Source organism: Marmota monax, unplaced genomic scaffold, assembly GCF_021218885.2.
Source record: "Marmota monax isolate L192 unplaced genomic scaffold, Marmota_monax_Labrador192_F-V1.1 WCK01_AAM20220418_F8-fsc00052, whole genome shotgun sequence".
NCBI classification, from domain to species: Eukaryota; Metazoa; Chordata; class Mammalia; order Rodentia; family Sciuridae; genus Marmota; species Marmota monax.
In genome coordinates this window covers 5253460-5266980 of record NW_026693473.1, presented here as the reverse complement: position 1 = coordinate 5266980, position 13521 = coordinate 5253460, and the positions used below count along the sequence as shown (strand labels likewise).

The following is a 13521-nucleotide window of genomic DNA, read 5'->3' as shown; positions in this document are numbered from 1 at the left end:
ATGTATTAGGTAGAGCCAAGTAGAGCTCAACTAATTAGCCCAGCAGCTCAGAAATTGGTGACCTTGCATATAAAACCTATTTGCACTGGCTGAAGATCTTATGTATCAATCCCCCAGGGCCCTTGTGAAACGGGCTGTTAGAATATATAATAAAGGGTAAGTTCATTGAATGCTAACTCAAACAGGACCAGTAAAATAGCAACGTGTTTTTACCATCAGGTAATGTCTCAATAGAGTCATAGTAAATGTTCAATAAATATTTAATGGCAGAATAAATGACTGAATGAAAGTTAACCCTTACTCAAGTGACGTACACAAGGTCAGTGGCATCAACTGTCACACTAAACACTTGTGATCTGAGTCAATGATCTCCAGGGTACCACTCAGCCCTAACATGCTAAGACTTTCTAAATCTTTTCTTTATACTTATTGGCCTTTTAGAGCTACAGATTATCAAATTAATCTGCTTTGAAAGAAAATATTGGGATCAAATTCCTTAATGAGACTCAGTGTGCTGTGGGAAGATAAAACAACTGTTCCCTGGCTTTCCAAATCCATTCTTTTCCTGGAATCAGTTTTGAGATTGGGATGCTCAGGGAAGGCCATCCCATTTTTCAGGGAGTACAAGTGGCCAGCGTGGGAGATGAGTGATGGAACACTTGTGAGGCGGCCACTGCAAATGTGATTTCTGAAACAAGGTGTATTTGATAGGACTGTTAAGCCAAAAGCACTAGATCCATGGCACAATAGCTTCCTCCTTTAAAAGAAAAGCCAGTTGAAATAGTAGGTCCCTTGCTAACTCTTGGAGTTGCCATCAGGGAAAACAATACAAACCTGTGGCTATCCTCATGGACCTCACCTGTCATGGGCGTTGTGCTTCCTCTTAAGGACAAAGGCATGCTTCGCTGGCATTCAGTGCCAATCCCACCCCATTCATGTCCTGCTGCTGTCAGAATTACAAGCCTGCTGTTCTGTTAATTAGCAAAGTTGAAATGCTCTGCATCTATTAGTGAAGTAAAAATTACCACTGCCACTTCCTCAGGATCCTCCAGCATGGGTCTCCTCCAAGACCCATTTCGGCTCCTCTTGCCCCAAATGTGTTATGCTCAAGTTGTGCTGCTGCTGCCTATTCTTCCTCACATTTTCCTTGTCACTATTTCCCATGCTAGAAAGTGCCAATCATCCTCATTCTGGCTCCCAGCCTCCATGTGTGGTCCTAAGTAGGAATGGCAGAACTGGCCCTTGTGGCAAGGGCCCTGTCTGTGGTTTTGTGGGTCTGGAAAACCCAGTGAATCCCCCAGGGTGGCAGAGTGGCTTGTACTGCATGCTAGCCTCCCTCGGAGAGCCATCCTAACTTCAACAAGAAAAGAAAAACTACCGAGTGGGGATTTGGAGGTGTAAGCTGCCAGGGTAGTCATAGGTTGCTCTTTATTTCCTTTCAGTTGTCAGTCACACCCCCTTCATTTGTCATTTAGAAATGACTGTGTAAGTTTTTGAATCTTGTTTCAAATGGACCTGAGCTCTGTTTCACCAACAAGATGACAAATTTCCCAATACTCAGGTTTCTGCCTCTTTTTTTCCCCACTCTATCCCTAGAGCATCCAGTGTGCGAGCCCCCTTGCATTCATTACCACTGCCACCTCCCCAGGATCCTCCAGCATGGGTCTCCTCCAAGGTGACGTTCTGCCTCTGATAACCGTTTGTTGTCCTATTTGCCTGTCTATCTATCTTTGCTTTGATTTCCCCTGGGAAGAGGTTTCCTTTCTTATTTTGTCTTAGTATCACTAAAGCCTAAGATAAGGCCTAGCACATAATTGCTCAAGAAGAATTGATGAGACCCTGAGAACAAAAAGATGTCAAAACTGGACCCAAACAGAGGTTGGCCAAATGAGCTCTTAGAACTCTGCACTGCAGCACAACAGTGAGTCACTGCCACTTTGAAAGGAAAGGCTTCCTAAAGGCAAGTTCTAAAGGCTTGCTACTCAAAGTAATAAGCACCACCTACACCCAGGACCTTGTTAAAAAATGCAGAATCTCAGGTTCCAACCTAGACCTACTGAATCAGAACCTGCATCTTAACAAGGACCCTGGTGAATCAAAGTGCACATTACATTTGGGGAAATACTGGAGTACTAAAGTATGCTTTTCTGTTCCAGAGAGTAATCTTAGAAGCAGGGGGTGGGAGGGTAGGGGGGAACCTGGTATAAACAGGGCCTTTAAAATCAGATCTAATGCTGCTCAGAACCCTTCTGCCCTGCTACAGAAGACCCCTCACCACTGTCCACGGCTATTCCAGAGATTCAGTATTTGCCCTGTAATACATCCTTGACATTCAGCACTGGAATAGAAAGGCTATCTAGGAGATGGATACTTACCTGCTCCAGGGCACTGAGAGTAGACCACTCTGGGTTTTTTGTGAGCCAGAGTGTTCACAAATTGTCTGTCCAAGTTGCTCAGGATCTGGCACCTTAAGCCACTACTTCATCAGCAGATATTTTAATTTTACAACAAATCTTCCTTCATACCCTTCAAGCTCTGCTTCTCTAACTACTCTCAGTACTATAAAATCATCATTGATCATGATTAAGAGAACAAAATGCCATCTCTAGATGGCCCTGGAGGACAGAGAAGCCAGTTTTTGCCTCTTTAGCTCATCTTCTCCTCCATCTACAGGTGCAGACTCTCCAAAATTGAGCAATACTGGATAAGAACCAGAAAAAGGAGGAGAGCCTCATCCAAAGAGCTCTATATCTAATGAGCACACAGTGTTCATCTCATGAAATTCACTCCCTCGGAGTAGGAAACCCAATTTCTGCCCTCTAGGAGTTTCCAGTTCCTATTTCCCCCTGATACCAGGAAGCTACCAGACTCTAAATAAAAGATGAAGTAAGATTCTGAGATTCTGGGGCTGGGGATGTGGCTCAAGCTGTAACACGCTCGCCTGGCATGCTTAGGGTGCTGGGTTCGATCCTCAGTACCAAATAAAAATAAAATAAAGATGTTGTGTCCACCAAAAACTGAAAAATAAATATTAAAAAAATTCTCTCTCTCTCTCTCTCTCTCTCTCTCTCTCTCTCTCTCTCTCTTTAAAGACGAAGAAAAAAAAAGATTCTGAGATTCTGATAAAGACCTCACCTTGTCCCCAACCTGGCAATTCTGATTCCACAGTAACTTGATAATTGGTGCTGTTATCCACCAAGGTGCCAAAACAGAAACCTGAGATGCATGTAGGATGCCTCCTTCCTCCTTCAGCACATTTACCAATTCACTCATATGGTTCTGTTGATTCTACCTCCTAAATCTCTAATCCATTTTCCCTGTGAAGTTTCCCTGACTTCCCCATCAACTTGAGCTGTTCCTAGCCATATCTTATCACTCCTGAATGGCATTTACATTTTCCATTGCACTCTCCATTAACTGATCCTGAAGCTTTGGGGGTGAGGACCCTGTCACACTCATTGTTATGCCCCCATACCTATCACAGTGCCTGTCACACAAAAGCAGCTCAAAAATATTGAACTGAAACTGAGCACACACCAGTACCAAGAAGATGGTGAGTGTGATGAGGTGGAGGTGATTTGTCAAGGCAGGGTCCCCTGAGGAGGTATCTTTGAATGAACTCTTGAACAAGGAAAGAGCCAAGAGGTGAAGGGAAGCAGCACATGCCAAAGTAGAGAGGAGGGGACCAATAAACAGTGCCACAGATGGAGTTTACCAGCTGAACAGAAAAACAGACTAAGAGGCTAGGAGGCTGCAGGTGATCTGGCTTCTGGGAAGCAGTGGCCAAGAGGTGTCTGCACATGATTCTGAGGACACAGAGATCTGGGGCTGTGCAAGGGCCAGAGCTGGGTGGAATCTGGCTGGCACCAGAGGAAGGATGTGGCTCAGAACAGGTCTTGGCCCAGTAGCCTCTGACCCCAGTCTCCAGCTCATATTTTGCTCTATGTTTGAGACAGGGAAATTGAGACTCATGGCTCCTCCTGAAGCTGGTGGTGGAATGTGGGGGCAGGGGCACTGGAACTTTGTCTCTTTTGATTTTCTCCCTAAATCTCAAGAGTGGCAGGAAAGAATATTTGTCTGAGTTACCTCCTGGGAGCCAGGCAGGCCATAAGACCATGAAGACCCCAAATAGGACTGAATCATAAAGGAAAGAGACTTAAGGGCATGGGTCCTTCTGTGTAGAAAACAGATGAGCAAAACTCTTGGGACATATGTGTAACTGGGGTTTGTAGGGAACTTATTAGTGGGTAAAGATCTTTATTCCCCTCATCCTCCATCTTTTATTCCCCTCTTTCCTAAATTGATATAAGAGGAGAGAGACATGGCAAGAATGGTAGAAAATGATAAGAAAAGGGAATAAAAGTAAGAGATAAAGAGCTGTGTATGTTCGTATGCTCATGGACTTGCAAAAATAGAGGTGAAAGTTCTTGTCACCTCTTTACAGACGCTAATGAGCTATTGAGAAAACTGACTGTTGGAAAACTCCTGCTGCAACTATAAATATGTTCCTTGGAGCTCTCCTTAAAACAACTACCGCCGAGGCAGGAAGTGTATGCTGAGAAGAAGGAATAAATCTGGCAGTGAAAGCTACTGGGCAGCTTTATGTCAGCAACAGAACACAGCATACAGCAGAGACCCACATGCCTCTTCCCAACCTGGGAACCTGCAGCAAGGCCCACTCCTGAGTCCCTGATCACTGCTACCCACAAATGTCAGGCAGGCTCAGTGGTGTCCCCTCTCCCCCTGCACAGCAGGCAGGCAGAAGAGATGGTATGATAAAGTTCTCTTCCCTAGCCAAGGGACTTCTAGGTCAAGAACATTCAGGAACCTCTGCTAACCTAATTTCAATGCAAATGGGGAGCAAAACAAAACAACAACAATGGTTCTCCTTTTGGCAGTTGCTAAGAAGTGACCTTTTCTAAGCATGTTGCCTGAGGCAGTAGCTGGGAGACTTGAGATGATAACCAGAGGGATACTAGAGAGGACCAATGTCTACCTTATCTCAACTGCAACATGCATTTGAACTTCACTCCTTGCAAGGAACATTTTCTGCCCTGCACTGATGTGAGCTGTAAACATTCCCAGGTGCTTTCCCTAATGGCTTCACCACCCCCTGAGTTGGGATGGTGTTGCCTTGTCTGGGTATCACACAGCATGTTCTCTGCTGTTGTGCCACTGTTCACAGCCACAACTGGTTCCTTCACTAGACTCTAAGCTCTTTGAAGGCAGGAAATGGATGCTTATCCTAGTCTCTCCAGTGCCTGCCACATAGCTGGTGCTTAAGGAATGACCCAGAGACTGTCTTTCATATCTACAGTGCAATGGTGTCTTCAACCCCAAAGGTGTTTGAATAATTGCTGTGCCTCTTCCCCTCCTGAGCTATCTCTGTTCCTATTTCTACTTCCATCTTCATCTTTCTTCCTCTCTCATGATTCCACATGAACTCTAATCACAGCCAATTTCAATATTAACTTTCTAAAGTCAATATTAGATATGAAGTCCTAGCTAATGGGCTACTTTTGAAGAGCAGAAGTTTGTAATACTTGCCATAGCTAAATTAGCTCTATTACAGATCACTAATAATTAGCACTTTAAATATGTGGGTAACACCTCTCTAAGCCCAGCTAATGTGCAAACCCTTTCTGTTTATTCTTCACAAGATTTAATATTAGCTTGAATTGAGACCTCAACTGCAATACACACAGGCTCACTCACTCACTCACTCTCCCTCCCCTTCCTTCCCAGAAAAGTTGACATCCTTGGGTGCAGTGCAGATACAATAAAATGGCCACTTCAGAATTGCTTCTCTCCACCCACCACCACTTTTTTTAAAAAACTGACGACTGTTTTCTAACTGACCAGATTATTTAAAGTGCTCATACTTCACAGATGTTGGTGTTGGTGGTAGATTTATTGTCTTTCTTGTTCCATTGACCACTGCTCCCGGATGGGCCCTCAAACATTAGCCTGTCGGTGATGCGTGTGGGTCACCAGCTGAACATTAGCAATATATTTGCTATTATAATTTAGAGAGAGTTACAGAAGAGCTCATAGGTAGAAGGTGTATACTGTGGAACTTTGATCCTTGGAATCCTCACTTGCAGTTCCTCTCCCTCCCAGCATGAATATCCATAGTATTTAATTTAATCAGGTCATAAAGAGGAAATTGCTGATTTAAAGAGTGGGCTTTGGGTTCTGCCTTTATAGAAGGCAACTCTGGAAGGCATCTAAACATGAAAAAGCCCAGCACCTCTCCAACACATCTCTTTTCTCTCTCTCTCTTCCCCATGTCCTGCAATTCAGGTGTGTGTGGCAGTAAAACCCACAACAATGACTGTGCAGCTCAAGCTCTTGGGCACTCCATAGAGCGGTCCCAATCCTCAGCCTTGAGCTTCTCCCTGTTCCAACCCCCACTATTTCTCATTCCCCAATTGTACATCCCCGCCCCAGTCTCAATACAATGGGCAGGGGTAAAAAGCAGTGCCACAGGGACATACCAAGCACAGGCTGGCACATATCAGCCAGACATGAACAATCAGGGTCAAAGTAATAGCCAGTATTACAGAACTGTTGGTACAGCTTGTAGGTGAGAAGGGACACACTCAAGGATGATATTACTGAACAAGTCTTTGCAAACTAAAGCACCCTCCCACCCTTCGAAGATATATATATATATGTTGCTGTCCTTGGTCCTGAACTAGCATAAAGTTGCTACTCAGAGTGGCTGCTGTCTAGGCTGTCTGGGATATGTGAACCAAATGAGAAGGCAGAAGGGAGAGAAGAAAGAGGTGTTAAGATTTAATAGAGAAATAAACAAATGAGAAGAAGCACTTGAATGACACAGACAATGAGAGATTATTGCAGAGAATAAAAAAGTTGGTTTGATATCATTTTCAAATAATTGCAGTAACCAACAAAGAAAGGTCTGTGCACATAACTCCATCCCACACAAATACGAAACTCCCATGAAAATGAGACCCCATGGGGATGGATATAAATATATAAATATATATATCCCCCCAATACATGTTTCTATATAAACTGCTTAACCGTATCTGAGGTGGATGGGTTAGCCATGGAACAATTCCTAAAGTTTTAAGCAATTTTTAATAGTTTAAAAAATTTAGTTTTAAAAATTATTTGTTGAAAATCTCTATGAGCCAAGAAAAGTTCTATTCACTGTGGGTACAAAAATAAACAACATAGAGCTCCTGATTATAAGGGACTTTTAGTTTGGGGGACAGATACCCCACATGTAATTTCAATGTTATGTAAGAAACAATATACAAGTACATATGGAAAAGAGATATTCATAAAATTCCAAATACATAATAATTAACCAAATGCCCAAAGAGTGAATAGCAGTAACAGAAGAAAATACAAAGGATTATGGGATCATCAGCAAGGTCCTGGATTGGACAAGGTAGTGGTGAGTACTGAGGTCTACCTGGTGGGTCTCAAGGAACAGAGGAGAGCAGACAAGACACAGTGGATTTTTCCCCATGACTTATACCTTCCTCAGAGTAACAGATACATGAGTTAATGTTTGCCAGAGATAAGCACCAAAGCATCCCCATGGAGCTAGAATAACCAGAATCTAAGATAAAATGGCAAGAGGCCATGATCAGGAAAAAGTTTGACATCTGATACCTGCCTTTTCCTTAGGAAAAACCATAACAGTGTCAAATGCTAAACAAGAAACCAGTCATGACTTGAATATATCATGAATTTTTCTCCAGAATTATGGAAAAGAGTGAGGAGCTAGGAGATATCAGCCTAGGTAACCCTCCCCTCTGCTCACCAGGGGACAAAGGTACATGTTACTGGAGCACCTCATAAACTGAGGCAGGCCTCCTAACCCTGCCTTCATGACATATGTGGTGGGGGAGGGCCAGGAACCTCAGGAGACTGGACAGATATCATTGCCCATATGTCATATGTATCCATTTTTCTGAGACAGAATCTGTATAAATTTAGTTTTCATAAGATTTTCAAAGGGATTCATGCATGGCTCCCTTGGTTGTGGAGAACCATTGATGTAAAGAAAGTCAAAACAAGACCTTGTCATTTTCCTTGGATTCTAACTACAAAATCCTATCACCAGCCCTGCCTCCCTCATGGCCCACATTCTGATCATCCTGGTTCAGCTGGGACCCAAGACTGGGCTCAATGGCAGAGGAAAAAAAAACAATGAAATTATTTTAGTTCCTTAGCTTGGATTAAACAACAACAACAACAACAAAAACAAAAAAAAAAAAACAGCTGAGGACCATGCGGGAGGTGAATGAGGCTGTATGCAAGAACCTGTACCCTAAGGATAAGCTTTATCAGAGATGGTTCTTCCTCATTATGGAATTATTGGGGACAGAAAAACTGGACTGGCTTTCATGAAAGCCTTTCAAATTAAAAATAACCCTGGTAACAGAAAGATGACAACTTGACCCAGGACCCCTCCTGGGTTGGCCAGGGTTAGTCAGTAGAAGGGTCTGCAAACTTTTTGAATAAGATTCCCTGGAGCCTGAGTCATAAAAGGGTAGGAAAGGGGTTGTTTGGGCTGAGGAGGTAGCTTAGCAGTAGAGCATTTGCCTAGCATGTGCAAGGCCCTGGGTTCCTTGTGTGTTCCTAGTCAGCAGCCACAGTAGGGCATATGTGGACACTATTTGACTACTTGCTCAACAAGCCATCTTCTGCAGGGGATGGTGAGCTCTCCCAAGAGAGGCACGTTCTAAGAGGCAGCTCACAGTGTTGAGTCAAGTGCAGGTGTTGGATTCGGGATGAACTAAGTCTGACTCCCCACTCCAGAACTCATTATCCATATGTCACTGGACATCTTTCTTAGCCTCTCTGGGTCTCTGTTTCCTACGTGAGATAAGAATACCTTTTTCACTGACTGTGGTTGGTGATTAAGGGAGAAAAATCTATTTGTAGGTACCAGACACACAGCTAATGCAAAGAAAATGTAATGCTCCTTATCTTTCCCCTGTTCATCTTGATATCTTCAACATGAAGCCTTGCTCAGGGTAGATGCTTCATAATAAGTACTGATTATGTGAATGAATGAGTGGATAAATAAGTGAGTGGATTTAAGTGAACTCAGAAAAATGTCACTAAGAACTTCACCCTCACCTTCCCACCATGCATCTGTAAGCCATGCTGCTTACACCCATCTGTGTGGTTACTCTGGCTATTTATTGTTTCCCTCTGCTATTCAACCTGGGATGTTTGGTGAGCTTTCTTACTACTCCTACTCTCCTAAGCCAAGTTTCCCAGAGGTCAAGGAAAGCCTACCATTGAGCTATTCAGCCAACTAGACACTCATCTCTCCTTCTGTGTCCAGATGACTATGGTCATGGGCATCTCCTGCCAATGTTTCCCCAACACGAGTCTCTATGTGCTACCGCTGGTAGCAGCAGGCCTTACTCCTTCTTTCCAAGATCCTGTTCCCTTGCCTCTATGAGTGTGTTTCAAACAAAGATGTACAGGTCCAGGTGGTGTTTTCTGGAAAGCACGTCTACTGAAATCACATCCTGATAACAGGGCCACCACCTAGATGAGGTAGCTCCAACATCTGCTTCTAAACATACCTCAGAGCCCCACTGGAGGGCCACAGCTGCCTGAAAGGCAAAAGAATAACAAGTTTAAGGAGATTCCATGCCCTGCGGCTCTTTTTCTTTCTTAACCTTGAATTGTCAGGCTGTCAGTGAATGGATTCAAAGAGGGAAAAACGTGAGAGAACTTAAGTTGTCCTTCAATACCCAGAACTAGACACAGAGGCATAAGGAAATAGAGACTACAAATTCAGGTGATTCAGGAGTCTGGGATACCTAGTCTTCTTTGGTTTTTCCCAGCTTTCTGAAAAGAAAGGATCCTTTATCATGATCAAGGAGCAGTGAGGTTGCTTTGTCTCTGGACAACTGTACATATGTGCTCAAGCACAGCACATATGATAAGAATAACATGAAGATGGGGCGTTAAGGTACTTATCAACATTATACTACTGAAAAATTAGAAACAACCTCAGTGTTCAATCACAAGGGATGGGTTAAATAAACCATGATATATCCACTCAAAGCAGCCATTAAATATAATACCAATAAAGAATAACTACTATCTTGGGAAATTTTAGGGTATGTAATTCAGTGGGGAAAGTGGATTTAAGAATAGAATATATGAAATTATCCAAAACAGTCTGTTTATACATACATAAATACCACATACATACATGTACACAGTAAGTGTTTCTGGAAAGTGGGATTATGACTGATTTTGTAAATGTTTCTTTCATGTTTTTTTTTGTCAAAATCTTTTTCTTTATTTTTTTTCTTTTAATCAAGTCAAAAATTTTTATTTAAGGAAATTTCCCATTATAATTCCTTGGCTGTCCACTGTAAGGATCCCCTTTTTAAAAGAACTGATGCTTAATCTAGTTGTCCCATCAGCCTTGCGCAGTTCTTTTTTTTTTTGGGAGGGGGGGCTTCTATTTCCACTTGAATTATGGAAATACTGATGAGTATTTCACAATTCTCCATCTAAAATATTTGAGATCTTATTTCTTCAAGTAATTGACTTTAGGATCCTGGAAGTTTAATTTCAGATAGTACGTATTTCTTTAATTATTTCTAATATTCAAATGTCAACATTTTTTCATTACATATTTTCACTCATGAGCTTAAGCAAAATATTACAGTCTCACTGTCACCACTGCAATACATACACTGTGATAAATGCAGAACCTGTGTCAGTTTAGCCACATTGACCAACTTTGGACACTGATCAACAGTGAGCATTCTCATTTAGAATGAGGCTTTTCTTCGTTCTTGTTGAAATAATTGGAAAAGAGCAAATTCCCTCCTTTTTATGTTAATCTTTCATATGCAAGATCTTTCTAAAGCACACACTTAAAAGTTTAATAATTAAGTTGTAGTTATGATAACATCTGCAAACATCATTTAAAAAGAAAGCTTACTTAAAGTTCAGGACAACTGTGTTATGCAGCTGTTCGTTTGCTCTGTGATACAATTTTGTGGCAAATAAAAATGGTTACCATTTATCACAGATGAAGTTGTCTAAAAGGACCAAAAGCCAAATGAGCTATTAAGAAATTCCATTTTTCATTAAATATCACTTAAAGATTTACCATATATGCAACTCTTGTTTGTTCCAGGAATGCAAGTCACTGAACAAGACTCAAATAAAATAAAATCAACACAATTTTGGATTAAAAGCTATCAATAATAGCAGATATGTGTTAAGTGAATATCTAAGTACCTACTATGTGCCAAAGTGATTTTGAACTAGTCTGTTATCTAGAAGAATAAACAGATGAAATAATTACATATCTTTTTGAAATAAAAAATGAATAATGGGTTGAGCTTGCCCTACTAGATATTAAAATATATTTTTAAACTACAATTATTAAAAGGTGGAACTGACACAAGAATTAGCATACAAATGAATGGAGCCTGAAACATAGCCATAATATGTATTTGGCATATTTTAAAATCTAATATACAATAAAGGAAGAACATAAAACAATAAGGGGAAGATAAAGTATTCAATAAACACTACTGGAAAACTATTTGGAAAAAAAGCAAGTTAATTTTTAACACATCAAAATAAATCTTAGATAAGAAAAACAATTCTTAAAAATGACATATTAAAAAAAATTAAGAGAAAATATGAATGAGTATTTAACTGATCTCTGAATGAGAAAGCATTCTTTAGGCACAAAGGCCTTAAAAGAAAACAGAAAGGAAAATATTAGGGCTTTATCTATACAAAATTTTAAACTCTATCTCGGATTATGAACAAAATTAAAAGGGCAAATGACACTGTAGGAAAAGGGATGGCACTCGAGAGGATTATGTCAAGTGAAATAAGCCAAACTCAGAAGTTAAGGGTTGTATGATTTCTCTCATATGAGGGAGTTAGAGAGGAAAAAGAAAAAGCAAGGTGGTGGGTGGTAGGGGGAATCTCATGAAAATTGAAGGGAGATCAGTAGAGCAGAAGTAAAGAACCATGTTGGGGGGAATAGTAAGGAATGACATTGGGCAAGTTATATTGTTATATTGTGTTCATGTGTGGAAAATGTAACAAAAGTCCCACCATTATGTACAATTATAATGCACCAATAAAAAAGGGGAGGGGATGACAAGCTGGGAAACATTTATAAGAAATATGATACACTATTAATATTATTCCTATTGGAAGAACAAAGAATAGAAATACGCATTTCAAAAAAGAAGGAAGTGACTAATAAACATTAGAAAAAGTAGTCAAACTAACTAGTAATCAAAGAAATGTAAACTAAACCATGAGATTGTTTAAAATCCATTAAATTTACAAAGATTTTGAAAATGTAATAATCCTCAATGCTGGCAAGGATTCAGTTACCCATTCCTGTTAAGACAAGTAAAATGGCTACAATCTTTCCAGAAAGAAATTCGGTAATGTGAATCGAAATCATAGTACTATGTATAACAAATGACTTGGTAATCTCCCTCCCCACCCCATGTCTATCCTAAAGAGCTAAGGGAAAATGAGGACAATATTTGAAGATAAGAGATTTCATACAGCATGTTTTATTGTGGCCCTAAACTGCAAACAGCCTAAACATCCAACAGAAGGCAATAGTTAGATAAACTTGAGATAGGTACAAATGGAATAACAATCAGCAATTAAAATTTTTGTCTTGAGTAATTTTTTAATTTCATGGAGAAATACAATATGTTAAGTAAAAATAATACCTGTACCATGTACGTTAGGTTGAATCAAACGAAACTGCTGAGACTCAGCTGCATTTAGAAGTTTTAAAATTTTGATTTGGTATGATCCAACATACATATATAATGCATTTCTATGTTGTGGGATTATGGGGATGCTTCATTTTCTTATTTCTACTCTTCTATAATTTTCTAAATTTCTACAGTCAAAATATATTAAAATTATAATGTTGTAAAAGTAGATGAAGACCACATCAAGAAACAGTCACCATGGGGCTAGGGTTATGGCTCAGTGGTAGAGCACTCACCTTGCACGTGCAAGGCCCTGGGTTCAATCCTCAGCACCACATCTAAATAAATAAAATAAAGTTACAAAAGAAAAGAAAAGAAATAGTCACGATTCAAATCTATGTTAAAGCACTTCTCTTTTCCGGAAATGCTCCAAAGTAGAGAAAACAGAAGCAAAAGTAGACATATGGGATTACATCAAACTAAAAAATTTCTGCCCAGCAAAGGAAACAAATCTTAATAGAGACAACCTACAGAATAGAAGGGCAGGCAGCCTCCTCCCAGTACTGTTGCTGCCACTCAACAAGCTGGGACTGAGGCTCCTGCCCCTGTCCCAGGGTGGGCTCAAGGGAAGTGGGCAGGTCTATGGACTTAGAAGAGGGCAACCATCAACTTCCCCTCAATAGCACACTGGTGGGGTGTAACCCCAGTTTCACAGCCTAACATCCTACCGTGCTCCACATTCTAGCTGGATGTTTGTTGGGAGTCTTCATCCACTTATGATAAGGAC

At 40.8% G+C, this 13521-nt stretch overlaps 1 protein-coding gene and 1 non-coding gene across 22 annotated transcripts in view; both read right to left on the bottom strand.

Annotated features, from left to right (window-relative positions):
* The window catches only part of Kalrn (kalirin RhoGEF kinase), a 636773-nt gene that overhangs the window by 461488 nt on the left and 161764 nt on the right, over positions 1-13521 (bottom strand). The gene's annotated exons all lie outside the window — the stretch shown is intronic.
* LOC124101893 (small nucleolar RNA SNORA1) lies at positions 10677-10806 on the bottom strand. The gene has a single exon (XR_006854734.1). It is a non-coding gene; the product is annotated as a small nucleolar RNA SNORA1 (small nucleolar RNA).